Source organism: Procambarus clarkii, chromosome 27 (assembly GCF_040958095.1).
Source record: "Procambarus clarkii isolate CNS0578487 chromosome 27, FALCON_Pclarkii_2.0, whole genome shotgun sequence".
Lineage (NCBI taxonomy): Eukaryota > Metazoa > Arthropoda > Malacostraca > Decapoda > Cambaridae > Procambarus > Procambarus clarkii.
Genome location: NC_091176.1, coordinates 38,231,111 through 38,248,368, shown reverse-complemented (window position 1 = coordinate 38,248,368; position 17,258 = coordinate 38,231,111).

The following is a 17,258-nucleotide window of genomic DNA, read 5'->3' as shown; positions in this document are numbered from 1 at the left end:
GTTGTTGTGTCTAGGAACCTGAAGCTGGCCACTGTGTAGTGAACTACCAGGTTGTTGTGTTGTGTTGAGGAACCTGAAGCTGGCCACTGTGTAGTGAACTAGCAGGTTGTTGTGTCTAGGAACCTGAAGCTGGCCACTGTGTAGTGAACTACCAGGTTGTTGTGTTGAGGAACCTGAAGCTGGCCACTGTGTAGTGAACTACCAGGTTGTTGTGTTGAGGAACCTGAAGCTGGCCACTGTGTAGTGAACTACCAGGTTGTTGTGTTGAGGAACCTGAAGCTGGCCACTGTGTAGTGAACTACCAGGTTGTTGTGTTGAGGAACCTGAAGCTGGCCACTGTATAGTGAACTACCAGGTTGTTGTGTTGTGGAACCTGAAGCTGGCCACTGTGTAGTGAACTACCAGGTTGTTGTGTTGAGGAACCTGAAGCTGGCCACTGTGTAGTGAACTACTAGGTTGTTGTGTTGAGGAACCTGAAGCTGGCCACTGTGTAGTGAACTACCAGGTTGTTGTGTTGTGGAACCTGAAGCTGGCCACTGTGTAGTGAACTACCAGGTTGTTGTGTTGAGGAACCTGAAGCTGGCCACTGTGTTGTGAACTACCAGGTTGTTGTGTTGTGGAACCTGAAGCTGGCCACTGTGTAGTGAACTACCAGGTTGTTGTGTTGAGGAACCTGAAGCTGGCCACTGTGTAGTGAACTACCATGTTGTTGTGTTGAGGAACCTGAAGCTGGCCACTGTGTAGTGAACTACCAGGTTGTTGTGTTGTGGAACCTGAAGCTGGTCACTGTGTAGTGAACTACCATGTTGTTGTGTTGTGGAACCTGAAGCTGGTCACTGTGTAGTGAACTACCAGGTTGTTGTGTGGAGGAACCTGAAGCTGGCCACTGTGTAGTGAACTACCAGGTTGTTGTGTTGTGTTGAGGAACCTGAAGCTGGCCACTGTGTAGTGAACTACCAGGTTGTTGTGTTGTGTTGAGGAACCTGAAGCTGGCCACTGTGTAGTGAACTACCAGGTTGTTGTGTTGTGTTGAGGAACCTGAAGCTGGCCACTGTGTAGTGAACTACCAGGTTGTTGTGTTGTGTTGAGGAACCTGAAGCTGGCCACTGTGTAGTGAACTACCAGGTTGTTGTGTTGAGGAACCTGAAGCTGGCCACTGTGTAGTGAACTACCAGGTTGTTGTGTTGTGTTGAGGAACCTGAAGCTGGCCACTGTGTAGTGAACTACCAGGTTGTTGTGTTGTGGAACCTGAAGCTGGCCACTGTGTAGTGAACTACTAGGTTGTTGTATTGTGGAACCTGAAGCTGGCCACTGTGTAGTGAACTACCAGGTTGTTGTGTTGAGGAACGTGAAGCTGGCCACTGTGTTGTGAACTACCAGGTTGTTGTATTGTGTTGAGGAACCTGAAGCTGGCCACTGTGTAGTGAACTACCAGGTTGTTGTGTTGAGGAACCTGAAGCTGGCCACTGTGTAGTGAACTACCAGGTTGTTGTGTTGTGTTGAGGAACCTGAAGCTGGCCACTGTGTAGTGAACTACCAGGTTGTTGTGTCTAGGAACCTGAAGCTGGCCACTGTGTAGTGAACTTCCAGGTTGTTGTGTCTAGGAACCTGAAGCTGGCCACTGTGTAGTGAACTACCAGGTTGTTGTGTTGTGTTGAGGAACCTGAAGCTGGCCACTGTGTAGTGAACTACCAGGTTGTTGTGTCTAGGAACCTGAAGCTGGCCACTGTGTAGTGAACTACCAGGTTGTTGTGTTGAGGAACCTGAAGCTGGCCACTGTGTAGTGAACTACCAGGTTGTTGTGTTGAGGAACCTGAAGCTGGCCACTGTGTAGTGAACTACCAGGTTGTTGTGTTGAGGAACCTGAAGCTGGCCACTGTGTAGTGAACTACCAGGTTGTTGTGTTGAGGAACCTGAAGCTGGCCACTGTGTAGTGAACTACCAGGTTGTTGTGTTGTGGAACCTGAAGCTGGCCACTGTGTAGTGAACTACCAGGTTGTTGTGTTGAGGAACCTGAAGCTGGCCACTGTGTAGTGAACTACCAGGTTGTTGTGCTGAGGAACCTGAAGCTGGCCACTGTGTAGTGAACTACCAGATTGTTGTGTTGAGGAACCTGAAGCTGGCCACGGTGTAGTGAACTGCCATGTTGTTGTGTTGAGGAACCTGAAGCTGGCCACTGTGTAGTGAACTACCAGGTTGTTGTGTTGTGGAACCTGAAGCTGGCCACTGTGTAGTGAACTACCAGGTTGTTGTGTTGTGTTGAGGAACCTGAAGCTGGTCACTGTGTAGTGAACTACCATGTTGTTGTGTTGAGGAACCTGAAGCTGGCCACTGTGTAGTGAACTACCAGGTTGTTGTGTTGAGGAACTTGAAGCTGGCCACTGTGTAGTGAACTACCAGGTTGTTGTGTTGAGGAACCTGAAGCTGGCCACTGTGTAGTGAACTACCAGGTTGTTGTGTTGAGGAACCTGAAGCTGGCCACTGTGTTGTGAACTACCAGGTTGTTGTATTGTGTTGAGGAACCTGAAGCTGGCCACTGTGTAGTGAACTACCAGGTTGTTGTGTTGAGGAACCTGAAGCTGGCCACTGTGTAGTGAACTACCAGGTTGTTGTGTTGTGTTGAGGAACCTGAAGCTGGCCACTGTGTAGTGAACTACCAGGTTGTTGTGTCTAGGAACCTGAAGCTGGCCACTGTGTAGTGAACTACCAGGTTGTTGTGTCTAGGAACCTGAAGCTGGCCACTGTGTAGTGAACTACCAGGTTGTTGTGTCTAGGAACCTGAAGCTGGCCACTGTGTAGTGAACTACCAGGTTGTTGTGTTGTGGAACCTGAAGCTGGTCACTGTGTAGTGAACTACCATGTTGTTGTGTTGTGGAACCTGAAGCTGGCCACTGTGTTGTGAACTACCAGGTTGTTGTGTTGTGGAACCTGAAGCTGGTCACTGTGTAGTGAACTACCAGGTTGTTGTGTGGAGGAACCTGAAGCTGGCCACTGTGTAGTGAACTACCAGGTTGTTGTGTTGTGTTGAGGAACCTGAAGCTGGCCACTGTGTAGTGAACTACCAGGTTGTTGTGTTGTGTTGAGGAACCTGAAGCTGGCCACTGTGTAGTGAACTACCAGGTTGTTGTGTTGTGTTGAGGAACCTGAAGCTGGCCACTGTGTAGTGAACTACCAGGTTGTTGTGTTGTGTTGAGGAACCTGAAGCTGGCCACTGTGTAGTGAACTACCAGGTTGTTGTGTTGAGGAACCTGAAGCTGGCCACTGTGTAGTGAACTACCAGGTTGTTGTGTTGTGTTGAGGAACCTGAAGCTGGCCACTGTGTAGTGAACTACCAGGTTGTTGTGTTGTGGAACCTGAAGCTGGCCACTGTGTAGTGAACTACTAGGTTGTTGTATTGTGGAACCTGAAGCTGGCCACTGTGTAGTGAACTACCAGGTTGTTGTGTTGAGGAACGTGAAGCTGGCCACTGTGTTGTGAACTACCAGGTTGTTGTATTGTGTTGAGGAACCTGAAGCTGGCCACTGTGTAGTGAACTACCAGGTTGTTGTGTTGAGGAACCTGAAGCTGGCCACTGTGTAGTGAACTACCAGGTTGTTGTGTTGTGTTGAGGAACCTGAAGCTGGCCACTGTGTAGTGAACTACCAGGTTGTTGTGTCTAGGAACCTGAAGCTGGCCACTGTGTAGTGAACTTCCAGGTTGTTGTGTCTAGGAACCTGAAGCTGGCCACTGTGTAGTGAACTACCAGGTTGTTGTGTTGTGTTGAGGAACCTGAAGCTGGCCACTGTGTAGTGAACTACCAGGTTGTTGTGTCTAGGAACCTGAAGCTGGCCACTGTGTAGTGAACTACCAGGTTGTTGTGTTGAGGAACCTGAAGCTGGCCACTGTGTAGTGAACTACCAGGTTGTTGTGTTGAGGAACCTGAAGCTGGCCACTGTGTAGTGAACTACCAGGTTGTTGTGTTGAGGAACCTGAAGCTGGCCACTGTGTAGTGAACTACCAGGTTGTTGTTTTGAGGAACCTGAAGCTGGCCACTGTGTAGTGAACTACCAGGTTGTTGTGTTGTGGAACCTGAAGCTGGCCACTGTGTAGTGAACTACCAGGTTGTTGTGTTGAGGAACCTGAAGCTGGCCACTGTGTAGTGAACTACCAGGTTGTTGTGCTGAGGAACCTGAAGCTGGCCACTGTGTAGTGAACTACCAGATTGTTGTGTTGAGGAACCTGAAGCTGGCCACGGTGTAGTGAACTGCCATGTTGTTGTGTTGAGGAACCTGAAGCTGGCCACTGTGTAGTGAACTACCAGGTTGTTGTGTTGTGGAACCTGAAGCTGGCCACTGTGTAGTGAACTACCAGGTTGTTGTGTTGTGTTGAGGAACCTGAAGCTGGTCACTGTGTAGTGAACTACCATGTTGTTGTGTTGAGGAACCTGAAGCTGGCCACTGTGTAGTGAACTACCAGGTTGTTGTGTTGAGGAACTTGAAGCTGGCCACTGTGTAGTGAACTACCAGGTTGTTGTGTTGAGGAACCTGAAGCTGGCCACTGTGTAGTGAACTACCAGGTTGTTGTGTTGAGGAACCTGAAGCTGGCCACTGTGTTGTGAACTACCAGGTTGTTGTATTGTGTTGAGGAACCTGAAGCTGGCCACTGTGTAGTGAACTACCAGGTTGTTGTGTTGAGGAACCTGAAGCTGGCCACTGTGTAGTGAACTACCAGGTTGTTGTGTTGTGTTGAGGAACCTGAAGCTGGCCACTGTGTAGTGAACTACCAGGTTGTTGTGTCTAGGAACCTGAAGCTGGCCACTGTGTAGTGAACTACCAGGTTGTTGTGTCTAGGAACCTGAAGCTGGCCACTGTGTAGTGAACTACCAGGTTGTTGTGTCTAGGAACCTGAAGCTTGCCACTGTGTAGTGAACTACCAGGTTGTTGTGTTGTGTTGAGGAACCTGAAGCTGGCCACTGTGTAGTGAACTACCAGGTTGTTGTGTTGAGGAACCTGAAGCTGGCCACTGTGTAGTGAACTACCAGGTTGTTGTGTTGAGGAACCTGAAGCTGGCCACTGTGTAGTGAACTACCAGGTTGTTGTGTTGAGGAACCTGAAGCTGGCCACTGTATAGTGAACTACCAGGTTGTTGTGTTGTGGAACCTGAAGCTGGCCACTGTGTAGTGAACTACCAGGTTGTTGTGTTGAGGAACCTGAAGCTGGCCACTGTGTAGTGAACTACTAGGTTGTTGTGTCTAGGAACCTGAAGCTGGCCACTGTGTAGTGAACTACCAGGTTGTTGTGTTGTGGAACCTGAAGCTGGCCACTGTGTAGTGAACTACCAGGTTGTTGTGTTGAGGAACCTGAAGCTGGCCACTGTGTTGTGAACTACCAGGTTGTTGTGTTGTGGAACCTGAAGCTGGCCACTGTGTAGTGAACTACCAGGTTGTTGTGTTGAGGAACCTGAAGCTGGCCACTGTGTAGTGAACTACCATGTTGTTGTGTTGAGGAACCTGAAGCTGGCCACTGTGTAGTGAACTACCAGGTTGTTGTGTTGTGGAACCTGAAGCTGGCCACTGTGTAGTGAACTACCATGTTGTTGTGTTGTGTTGAGGAACCTGAAGCTGGCCACTGTGTAGTGAACTACCAGGTTGTTGTGTCTAGGAACCTGAAGCTGGCCACTGTGTAGTGAACTACCAGGTTGTTGTGTCTAGGAACCTGAAGCTTGCCACTGTGTAGTGAACTACCAGGTTGTTGTGTTGTGTTGAGGAACCTGAAGCTGGCCACTGTGTAGTGAACTACCAGGGTGTTGTGTTGAGGAACCTGAAGCTGGCCACTGTGTAGTGAACTACCAGGGTGTTGTGTTGTGGAACCTGAATCATGCCACTGTGTAGTGAACTACCAGGTTGTTGTGTTGAGGAACGTGAAGCTGGCCACTGTGTTGTGAACTACCAGGTTGTTGTATTGTGTTGAGGAACCTGAAGCTGGCCACTGTGTAGTGAACTACCAGGTTGTTGTGTTGAGGAACCTGAAGCTGGCCAGTGTGTAGTGAACTACCAGGTTGTTGTGTTGTGTTGAGGAACCTGAAGCTGGCCACTGTGTAGTGAACTACCAGGTTGTTGTGTCTAGGAACCTGAAGCTGGCCACTGTGTAGTGAACTTCCAGGTTGTTGTGTCTAGGAACCTGAAGCTGGCCACTGTGTAGTGAACTACCAGGTTGTTGTGTTGTGTTGAGGAACCTGAAGCTGGCCACTGTGTAGTGAACTACCAGGTTGTTGTGTCTAGGAACCTGAAGCTGGCCACTGTGTAGTGAACTACCAGGTTGTTGTGTTGAGGAACCTGAAGCTGGCCACTGTGTAGTGAACTACCAGGTTGTTGTGTTGAGGAACCTGAAGCTGGCCACTGTGTAGTGAACTACCAGGTTGTTGTGTTGAGGAACCTGAAGCTGGCCACTGTGTAGTGAACTACCAGGTTGTTGTGTTGAGGAACCTGAAGCTGGCCACTGTGTAGTGAACTACCAGGTTGTTGTGTTGAGGAACCTGAAGCTGGCCACTGTGTAGTGAACTACCAGGTTGTTGTGTTGTGTTGAGGAACCTGAAGCTGGCCACTGTGTAGTGAACTACCAGGTTGTTGTGTTGAGGAACCTGAAGCTGGCCACTGTGTAGTGAACTACCAGGTTGTTGTGTTGAGGAACCTGAAGCTGGCCACTGTGTAGTGAACTACCAGGTTGTTGTGTTGAGGAACCTGAAGCTGGCCACTGTGTAGTGAACTACCAGGTTGTTGTGTTGAGGAACCTGAAGCTGGCCACTGTGTAGTGAACTACCAGGTTGTTGTGTTGTGTTGAGGAACCTGAAGCTGGTCACTGTGTAGTGAACTACCATGTTGTTGTGTTGAGGAACCTGAAGCTGGCCACTGTGTAGTGAACTACCAGGTTGTTGTGTTGTGGAACCTGAAGCTGGCCACTGTGTTGTGAACTACCAGGTTGTTGTGTTGAGGAACCTGAAGCTGGCCACTGTGTAGTGAACTACCAGGTTGTTGTGTTGTGGAACCTGAAGCTGGCCACTGTGTAGTGAACTACCAGGTTGTTGTGTTGAGGAACCTGAAGCTGGCCACTGTGTAGTGAACTACCAGGTTGTTGTGTTGAGGAACCTGAAGCTGGCCACTGTGTAGTGAACTACCAGGTTGTTGTGTTGAGGAACCTGAAGCTGGCCACTGTGTAGTGAACTACCAGGTTGTTGTGTTGTGTTGATGAACCTGAAGCTGGCCACTGTGTAGTGAACTACCAGGTTGTTGTGTTGAGGAACCTGAAGCTGGCCACTGTGTAGTGAACTACCAGGGTGTTGTGTTGTGGAACCTGAATCTGGCCACTGTGTAGTGAACTACCAGGTTGTTGTGTTGAGGAACCTGAAGCTGGCCACTGTGTTGTGAACTACCAGGTTGTTGTATTGTGTTGAGGAACCTGAAGCTGGCCACTGTGTAGTGAACTACCAGGTTGTTGTGTTGAGGAACCTGAAGCTGGCCACTGTGTAGTGAACTACCAGGTTGTTGTGTTGTGTTGAGGAACCTGAAGCTGGCCACTGTGTAGTGAACTACCAGGTTGTTGTGTCTAGGAACCTGAAGCTGGCCACTGTGTAGTGAACTACCAGGTTGTTGTGTCTAGGAACCTGAAGCTGGCCACTGTGTAGTGAACTACCAAGTTGTTGTGTTGTGTTGAGGAACCTGAAGCTGGCCACTGAGTAGTGAACTACCAGGTTGTTGTGTCTAGGAACCTGAAGCTGGCCACTGTGTAGTGAACTACCAGGTTGTTGTGTTGAGGAACCTGAAGCTGGCCACTGTGTAGTGAACTACCAGGTTGTTGTGTTGAGGAACCTGAAGCTGGCCACTGTGTAGTGAACTACCAGGTTGTTGTGTTGAGGAACCTGAAGCTGGCCACTGTGTAGTGAACTACCAGGTTGTTGTGTTGAGGAACCTGAAGCTGGCCACTGTATAGTGAACTACCAGGTTGTTGTGTTGTGGAACCTGAAGCTGGCCACTGTGTAGTGAACTACCAGGTTGTTGTGTTGAGGAACCTGAAGCTGGCCACTGTGTAGTGAACTACTAGGTTGTTGTGTTGAGGAACCTGAAGCTGGCCACTGTGTAGTGAACTACCAGGTTGTTGTGTTGTGGAACCTGAAGCTGGCCACTGTGTAGTGAACTACCAGGTTGTTGTGTTGAGGAACCTGAAGCTGGCCACTGTGTTGTGAACTACCAGGTTGTTGTGTTGTGGAACCTGAAGCTGGCCACTGTGTAGTGAACTACCAGGTTGTTGTGTTGAGGAACCTGAAGCTGGCCACTGTGTAGTGAACTACCATGTTGTTGTGTTGAGGAACCTGAAGCTGGCCACTGTGTAGTGAACTACCAGGTTGTTGTGTTGTGGAACCTGAAGCTGGTCACTGTGTAGTGAACTACCAGGTTGTTGTGTTGAGGAACCTGAAGCTGGCCACTGTGTAGTGAACTACCAGGTTGTTGTGTTGTGTTGAGGAACCTGAAGCTGGCCACTGTGTAGTGAACTACCAGGTTGTTGTGTTGTGTTGAGGAACCTGAAGCTGGCCACTGTGTAGTGAACTACCAGGTTGTTGTGTTGTGTTGAGGAACCTGAAGCTGGCCACTGTGTAGTGAACTACCAGGTTGTTGTGTTGAGGAACCTGAAGCTGGCCACTGTGTAGTGAACTACCAGGTTGTTGTGTTGTGTTGAGGAACCTGAAGCTGGCCACTGTGTAGTGAACTACCAGGTTGTTGTGTTGTGGAACCTGAAGCTGGCCACTGTGTAGTGAACTACCAGGTTGTTGTATTGTGGAACCTGAAGCTGGCCACTGTGTAGTGAACTACCAGGTTGTTGTGTTGAGGAACCTGAAGCTGGCCACTGTGTAGTGAACTACCAGGTTGTTGTGTTGAGGTACCTGAAGCTGGCCACTGTGTAGTGAACTACCAGGTTGTTGTGTTGTATTGTGGAACCTGAAGCTGGCCACTGTGTAGTGAACTACCAGGTTGTTGTGTTGAGGAACCTGAAGCTGGCCACTGTGTAGTGAACTACCAGGTTGTTGTGTTGTGGAACCTGAAGCTGGCCACTGTGTAGTGAATTAACTGGTGCCTCAGTTTTTTAACCTTTCCCTGCTGTATGGTGGACTGGCAGGTGTGAGGACAGTGTTGTAGTGAAGTTATCAGTGAAGAAAGTGTTAAGTGTAACTTTCCCTGCTATATGGTGGTCTGGCAGGTGTGTGGACAGTGTTGTAGTGAAGTTATCAGTGAAGAAAGTGTTAAGTGTAACTTTCCCTGCTATATGGTGGTCTGGCAGGTGTGTGGACAGTGTTGTAGTGAAGTTATCAGTGAAGAAAGTGTTAAGTGTAACTTTCCCTGCTATATGGTGGACTGGCATGTGTGTGGACAGTGTTGTAGTGAAGTTATGGAGGAAAATGTTGTTAAGTGACACACAGATTTATATTTATCGTCATTGTTTAAGTTACTGGCAGTAAATTTATTTGAAATTGTTTTACAATTAACTAGTAGGGACACCCGGTGGAGCCCGGGTCTCTCTCTCTCTCTCTCTCTCTCTCTCACGCAATTAACTGTCTCTCCCTTCTCCCAGTTTCTCTCTCTCTTTCTCTCCCTCTACCTACACCTCTCTACCCTCTCTCTCCCTCTATCTCCACCCCTCTACCCCCCCCTCTCTCTCTCTCTCTCTCTCTCTCCCTCTCTCATTACCTCCCTCTCCGTCTCCTCTCTCTCCCTCTTCACATTTCTCCCTACCTGCCTCTGTCTCCATCTACCTCTGTCTTTTGACAACTGTAAAAGTTACATGTTCTCGCAGCTGCGGGCTCGGGATGATGGGAAGAAAATATATGTTAATATTCCTGTGATCAGTCCGTAATAACTGCTTTCAAATTGTTGTTTACCAAGTATTTGTCCGGAGGCCGGAACCCTAATGTTGTGGGGCTGTCTGTGTGACTGTGGCGGGCTGTTCTCTCCTGAACTGTGTCACTGGTTCACAAGGACCACTGTTGCTGGTTCACAAGGAACACTGTTCCTGGTTCACAAGGAACACTGTTGCTGGTTCACAAGGAACACTCTTGCTGGTTCACAAGGAACACTGTTGCTGGTTCACAAGGAACATTGTTGCTGGTTCACAAGGAACACTGTTGCTGGTTCACAAGGAACACTGTTGCTGGTTCACAAGGAACACTGTTGCTGGTTCACAAGGAACACTCTTGCTGGTTCACAAGGAACACTGTTGCTGGTTCACAAGGAACACTGTTGCTGGTTCACAAGGAACACTGTTACTGGTTCACAAGGAACACTGTTGCTGGTTCACAAGGAACACTGTTACTGGTTCACAAGGAACACTGTTGCTGGTTCACAAGGAACACTGTTGCTGGTTCACAAGGAACACTGTTGCTGGTTCACAAGGAACACTGTTGCTGGTTCACAAGGAACACTGTTGCTGGTTCACAAGGAACACTGTTGCTGGTTCACAAGGAACACTGTTGCTGGTTCACAAGGAACACTGTTGCTGGTTCACAAGGAACACTGTTGATGGTTCACAAGGAACACTGTTGCTGGTTCACAAGGAACACTGTTGCTGGTTCACAATGAACACTGTTGCTGGTTCACAAGGAACACTGTTGCTGGTTCACAAGGAACACTGTTGCTGGTTCACAAGGAACACTGTTGCTGGTTCACAAGGAACATTGTTGCTGGTTCACAAGGAACACTGTTGCTGGTTCACAAGGAACACTGTTGTTGGTTCACAAGGAACACTGTTGTTGGTTCACAAGGAACACTGTTGCTGGTTCACAAGGAACACTGTTGCTGGTTCACAAGGAACACTGTTGCTGGTTCACAAGGAACACTGTTGCTGGTTCACAAGGAACACTGTTGCTGGTTCACAAGGAACACTGTTGCTGGTTCACAAGGAACACTGTTGCTGGTTCACAAGGAACACTGTTGCTGGTTCACAAGGAACACTGTTGCTGGTTCACAAGGAACACTGTTGTTGGTTCACAAGGAACACTGTTGCTGGTTCAAAAGGAACACTGTTGTTAGTTCAGAAGGAAGACTGTTACTAGTTCAGAAGGAAGACTGTTGCTAGTTCAGAAGGAAGACTGGTGCTAGTTCAGAAGGAAGACTGGTGCTAGTTCAGAAGGAAGACTGTTGCTAGTTCAGAAGGAAGACTGTTGCTAGTTCAGAAGGAAGACTGTTGCTAGTTCAGAAGTAAGACTGGTGCTAGTTCAGAAGGAAGACTGTTGCTAGTTCAGAAGGAAGACTGTTGCTAGTTCAGGAGGAAGACTGTTGCTAGTTCAGAAGGAAGACTGGTGCTAGTTCAGGAGGAAGACTGTTGCTAGTTCAGAAGGAAGACTGTTGCTAGTTCAGAAGGAAGACTGTTGCTAGTTCAGAAGTAAGACTGGTTCTAGTTCAGAAGTAAGACTGGTGCTAGTTCAGAAGGAAGACTGTTGCTAGTTCAGAAGGAAGACTGTTGCTAGTTCAGAAGGAAGACTGTTGCTAGTTCAGAAGGAAGACTGTTGCTAGTTCAGAAGTAAGACTGGTGCTAGTTCAGAAGTAAGACTGGTGCTAGTTCAGAAGGAAGACTGTTGCTAGTTCAGAAGGAAGACTGTTGCTAGTTCAGAAGGAAGACTGTTGCTAGTTCAGAAGGAAGACTGTTGCTAGTTCAGAAGGAAGACTGTTGCTAGTTCAGAAGGTAGACTGGTGCTAGTTCAGAAGGAAGACTGGTGCTAGTTCAGAAGGAAGACTGTTGCTACTTCAGAAGGAAGACTGTTGCTAGTTCAGAAGGAAGACTGTTGCTAGTTCAGAAGGAAGACTGGTGCTAGTTCAGAAGTAAGACTGTTGCTAGTTCAGAAGGAAGACTGTTGCTAGTTCAGAAGGAAGACTGTTGCTAGTTCAGAAGGAAGACTGGTTCTAGTTCAGAAGGAAGACTGGTGCTAGTTCAGAAGGAAGACTGTTGCTAGTTCAGAAGGAAGACTGGTGCTAGTTAAGAAGGAAGACTGTTGCTAGTTCAGAAGGAAGACTGGTTATTCAAGTTACTTGAAAGACTGGAAGTTTCAGTTTAGTACATAAATATATTGAATAAAGGTAAGAGTATTCTGGGATATATTTCTAGATGTTGTAGCACCAATATATCTAATAGAATTGTTCACCTTTCTCCTGCCCTTGTTTAGCCCCAGTTGGATTATACTGTTCATTGTTGGTCTCTGTATTACAGAATGAACATAAGTTCACTTGATCTTGTTCAGAGAATAATAACAAATAATATCAGGAATTAGAAACCTCCTTTATGAAGAGAGATTAAGAAAAACTAAATTCACATTCTCTTATTCGTCCTTTATGTGCCTCCAGGCGGCCCTTTATGTGCCTCTAGGTGGCCCTTTATGTGCCTCTAGGCGGCCCCTTTATGTGCCTCTAGGCGGCCCCTTTATGTGCCTCTAGGCGGCCCCTTTATGTGCCTCTAGGCGGCCCCTTTATGTGCGTCCAGGCGCCCCTTTATGTGCCTCTAGGCGCCCCTTTATGTACCTCTAGGCGGCCCTTTTTGTGCCTCTAGGCGCCCCATTATGTGCCTCTAGACGGCCCCTTTATGTGCCTCTAGGCGGCCCCTTTATGTGCCTCTAGGCGGCCCTTTATGTGCCTCTAGGCGGCCCCTTTATGTGCCTCTAGGCGGCCCTTTATGTACCTCTAGGCGGCCCTCTATGTACCTCTAGGCGGCCCTTTATGTGCGTCTACGCGGCTCTTTATGTACCTCTAGGCGGTCCTGTATGTACCTCTAGGCGGTCCTGTATGTACCTCCTGGCAGCCCTTTATGTACCTCTAGGCGGCCCTTTTTGTGCCTCTAGGCGCCCCATTATGTGCCTCTAGACGGCCCCTTTATGTGCCTCTAGGCGGCCCTTTATGTACCTCTAAGCGGCCCTTTATGGACCTGTAGGCGGCCCTTTATGTGCCTCTAGGCGGCCCTTTATGTACCTCTAGGCGGCCCTCTATGTACCTCTAGGCGGCCCTTTATGTGCGTCTACGCGGCTCTTTATGTACCTCTAGGCGGTCCTGTATGTACCTCTAGGCGGTCCTGTATGTACCTCCTGGCAGCCCTTTATGTACCTCTAGGCGGCCCCTTTTTTTGCCTCTAGGCGGCCTCTTTATGTGCCTTTAGGCGGCTCTTTATGTACCTCTAGGTGGCCTTTTATGTCCCTCTAGGCGGCCCCTTTTTGTGCTTTTAGGCGGCCCCTTTTTGTGCTTTTAGGCGGCCTTTTTAGTGCCTCTAGGCGGCCTTTTATGTCCCTCTAAGCGGCCCCTTCTTTTGCCTCTAGGCGGCCTCTTTATGTGCCTCTAGGCGGCTCTTTATGTACCTCTAGGTGGCCTTTTATGTGCCTCAAGGCGGCCCCTTTATGTGCCTCTAGGCGGCTCTTTATGTACCTCTAGGTGGCCTTTTATGTGCCTCAAGGCGGCCCCTTTATGTACCTCTAGGCGGCTCTTTATGTGCCTCAAGGCGGCCCCTTTATGGACCTCTAGACGGCCCTTTATGTGTCTCTAGGCGGCCCTTTATGTACCTCTAGGCGGCCCTTTATGTGCCTCAAGGCTGCCCCTTTATGGACCTCTAGGCGGCCCTTTATGTGCCTCTAGGCGGCCCTTTATGGACCTCTAGGCGGCCCTTTATGTGCCTCTAGGCGGCTCTTTATGTACCTCTAGGCGGCCCTTTATGTGCCTCAAGGCGGCCCTTTATGTGCCTCAAGGCGGCCCCTTTATGTGCCTCTAGGCGGCCCTTTATGTGTCTCTAGGCGACCCTTTATGTACCTCTAGGCAGTCCTTTATGTACCTCTAGGCAGCCCTTTATGTACCTCAAGGCGGCCCCTTTATGTGCCTCTAGGCGGCTCTTTATGTACCTCTAGGTGGCCTTTTATGTGCCTCAAGGCGGCCCCTTTATGTACCTCTAGGCGGCCCTTTATGTGCCCCAAGGCGGCCCCTTTATGGACCTCTAGACGGCCCTTTATGTGTCTCTAGGCGGCCCTTTATGTACCTCTAGGCGGCCCTTTATGTGCCTCAAGGCGGCCCCTTTATGGACCTCTAGGCGGCCCTTTATGTGCCTCTAGGCGGCCCTTTATGGACCTCTAGGCGGCCCTTTATGTGCCTCTAGGCGGCTCTTTATGTACCTCTAGGCGGCCCTTTATGTGCCTCAAGGCGGCCCCTTTATGTGCCTCTAGACGGCCCTTTATGTGCCTCTAGGCGGCCCTTTATGTGTCTCTAGGCGACCCTTTATGTACCTCTAGGCAGTCCTTTATGTACCTCTAGGCAGCCCTTTATGTACCTCAGGCCCTTTATGCACCTCTAGGCGGCCCTTTATGCACCTCTATGCGGCCCTTTATGTACCTCAAGGCGGCCCTTTATGTACCTCTAGGCGGCCCTTTATGCACCTCTCGGCAGCCCCTTTATGTGCCTCTAGGCGGCCCTTTATGTACCTCTAGGCGGCCCTTTATGTACCTCAAGGGGGCCCTTTATGTACCTCTAGGCGGCCCTTTATGCACCTCCAGGCGGCCCTTTATGTACCTCTAGGTGACCCTTTATGTACCTCTAGGCGGCCCTTTATGCACCTCTCGGCAGCCCCTTTATGTGCCTCTAGGCGGCCCCTGCTTAATACCTGCTTGATAGGGTTCTGGAAGTTCTTCTACTCCCTAAGCCCTGCCCGAGGCCAGGCTCGATTTGTGAGAGTTTGGTCCACCAGGCTGTTGCTTGCAGCGACCCGCAGGCCCACATACCCACCACAGCCCGGCTGATCCAAAACTTCTCTTAGAAAACAGCCCAGTTTTCTCTTGAAGATGACCACGGTTGTTCCGGCAATATTTCTTATAGTCGCTTGGAGGACGTTGAACAACCGCGGATCTCTGATGTATATACAGTGTTCTCTGATTGTGGCTATGGCACCTCTGCTCTTCATTGGTTCAATCTTGCATTTTCTTTCATATCGTTCACTCCAGTTGTTACGAACCCGGATCCAGCGTCCGAGCAAGGAGCAGTAACAACTACGCCATCTGTGGGTCAGCTCCCGAAACCCCCGCCAAACGAACGACGACACCTGGTGAGGACAGCGTGTACTGGCCTCGAGGACCAGTTTCCAGTCTGGTTCAGCGCTCAACACCGCCGCTCCTGACCTCTGGTGAGGTGGTGCTCCGACGACAGCGCCATCTATGGACTGGATACGTCAGGTGTTTGCACCCGCCACCGTAAGTGAGGAGTATTAGTGTCCCGGTTATTGATGACGTGTCTGCTTACAGAGCCGACCTGGGACCACTGTGTTGAAGGTGGAGTCAGTCTACCCGAGGCAGCCAGTCTCCATACTGTGGAGTTTGCTGCAGCTGTTGTGACGTCGTCCCCCCGGAAGAACACTGTGGTGTGTTAAGCCTGCCAACGGAGTGGCTGTGAAAGGATTTACCCGGGACCGACGGTTGGAGACGATAATCCACTGGGGTATTGAGGACAGGAGGGTGATTGGTGATATCACACGAGACTCCTGTCTAGGGCGTACCCCTTTTATCGTTCGTGGAGTGGCCGTACCAGCCTTGGTGGCTCAGTACCTGCCAGCAGACCTGCTGGACGTGTGGTTGACGGCCTCCACGACGGTGCCCCCAGTGGACCTGTGTTGTGGCTGACCTGTGGCCAGGGTAGGCTCGGCGTTCTCAGAGGACACGTCTTGAGGCCACGAAGAAAGCACCGCGGACTCAGCACCTAGCTTCTTAATCAAGAGTCTTCAGCAGAAGACTAGATTGTGCACGATCCCCTTGTAAAGTGTTAATACCCCTCCCCCTTGTATACTCTTTTATTCTATATATTTAAACGGTGATGGTGAACATTATATTATATTAAGTTCTTACCTTTCTTTCCCTACTCCCTTTTAAGTTACTTGCGTCACGGATCTCATCCCTTGATAGCCACTACTGGCTTGGCAACGGATACATATATCTTCCTCTAACAACATCAGAGTTAGAACCCCGTTGCGTCCCGAGAGGGCCGTAACACCAGTACGTTGTTATTTTACTGGGTAGATTTGGGACCTGACCCTCCAGTATTTTCCATGTGTATATTACTTGGTATCTCTCTCGTCTCCTCTCTAGAGAGTACATTTGGAGAGCTTTGAGACGATCCCAATAATTTAGGTGTTTTATCTCGTCTATGCGTGACGTATATGTTCTCTGTATTCCCTCTATTTCAGCAATCTCTCCTGCTCTGAAGGGGGAAGTGAGTACTGAGCAGTACTCAAGACAGGACAACACAAGTGATTTGAAGAGTACAACCATTGTGATGGGATCCCTGGATTTGAAAGTTCTCGTAATCCATCCGATCATTTTTCTGGCTGACGCAATATTTGCTTGGTTATACTCCCTAAGCGTTAAATTGTCGGACATCATTATTCCCAAATCCTTGACATGCTGGTTTTCTACTATGGGAAGATTCGATTGGGTTTTGTACCTTGTATTATGTTTCAGATCCTCATTTTTGCCGTACCTGAGTACTTGAAATGTATCTCTATTAAACATCATTTTATTTTCAGCTGCCCAATCGAAAACTTTGTTGACATCTGCTTGCAATTTTTCAATGTTTTCAGAAGAGGTAATTTTCATTTTGATTTTTGTATCATCTGCAAAGGACGACACGAAGCTAAGACGTGTATTTTTGTCTATATCTGATATGAGAATAAGGAACAGTAGCGGTGCAAGGACTGTACCTTGAGGTACAGAGCTTTTAACTTCGCTTGGACTCAATTTTATTTGATTGACTGTTACTCTTTGTGTTCTGTTCGACAGGAAATTGAGTATCCAGCGTCCTACTTTTCCAGTTATTCCCATTGACCTCATTTTGTGTGCTATCACCCCATGGTCACGTTTGTCGGACGCCTTTGCAAAGTCTGTGTATACAACATCTGCATTTTGCTTTTCTTCTAGGGCTTCTGTGATTTTGTCATAGTGGTTGAGTAACTGTGACAGACAGGATCTTCCCGCTCTAAATCCATGTTGTCCTGGATTGTGCAATTCATTGTTTTCCATAAAACTAGAAATTTGATTCCTAATCACTCTTTCAAACACTTTTGTTACGTGTGATGTTAGTGCAACTGGCCTATAATTTTTTGCCAAGGCTCTACTCCCCCCCCCCTGTGCAAAGGAGCTATATCTGCAGATTTAAGTGCTGCTGGTATCTCCCCTGTATCTAGGCTCTTTCTCCATATTACGCCGAGTGCTCTCGCTACTGGTACTTTACA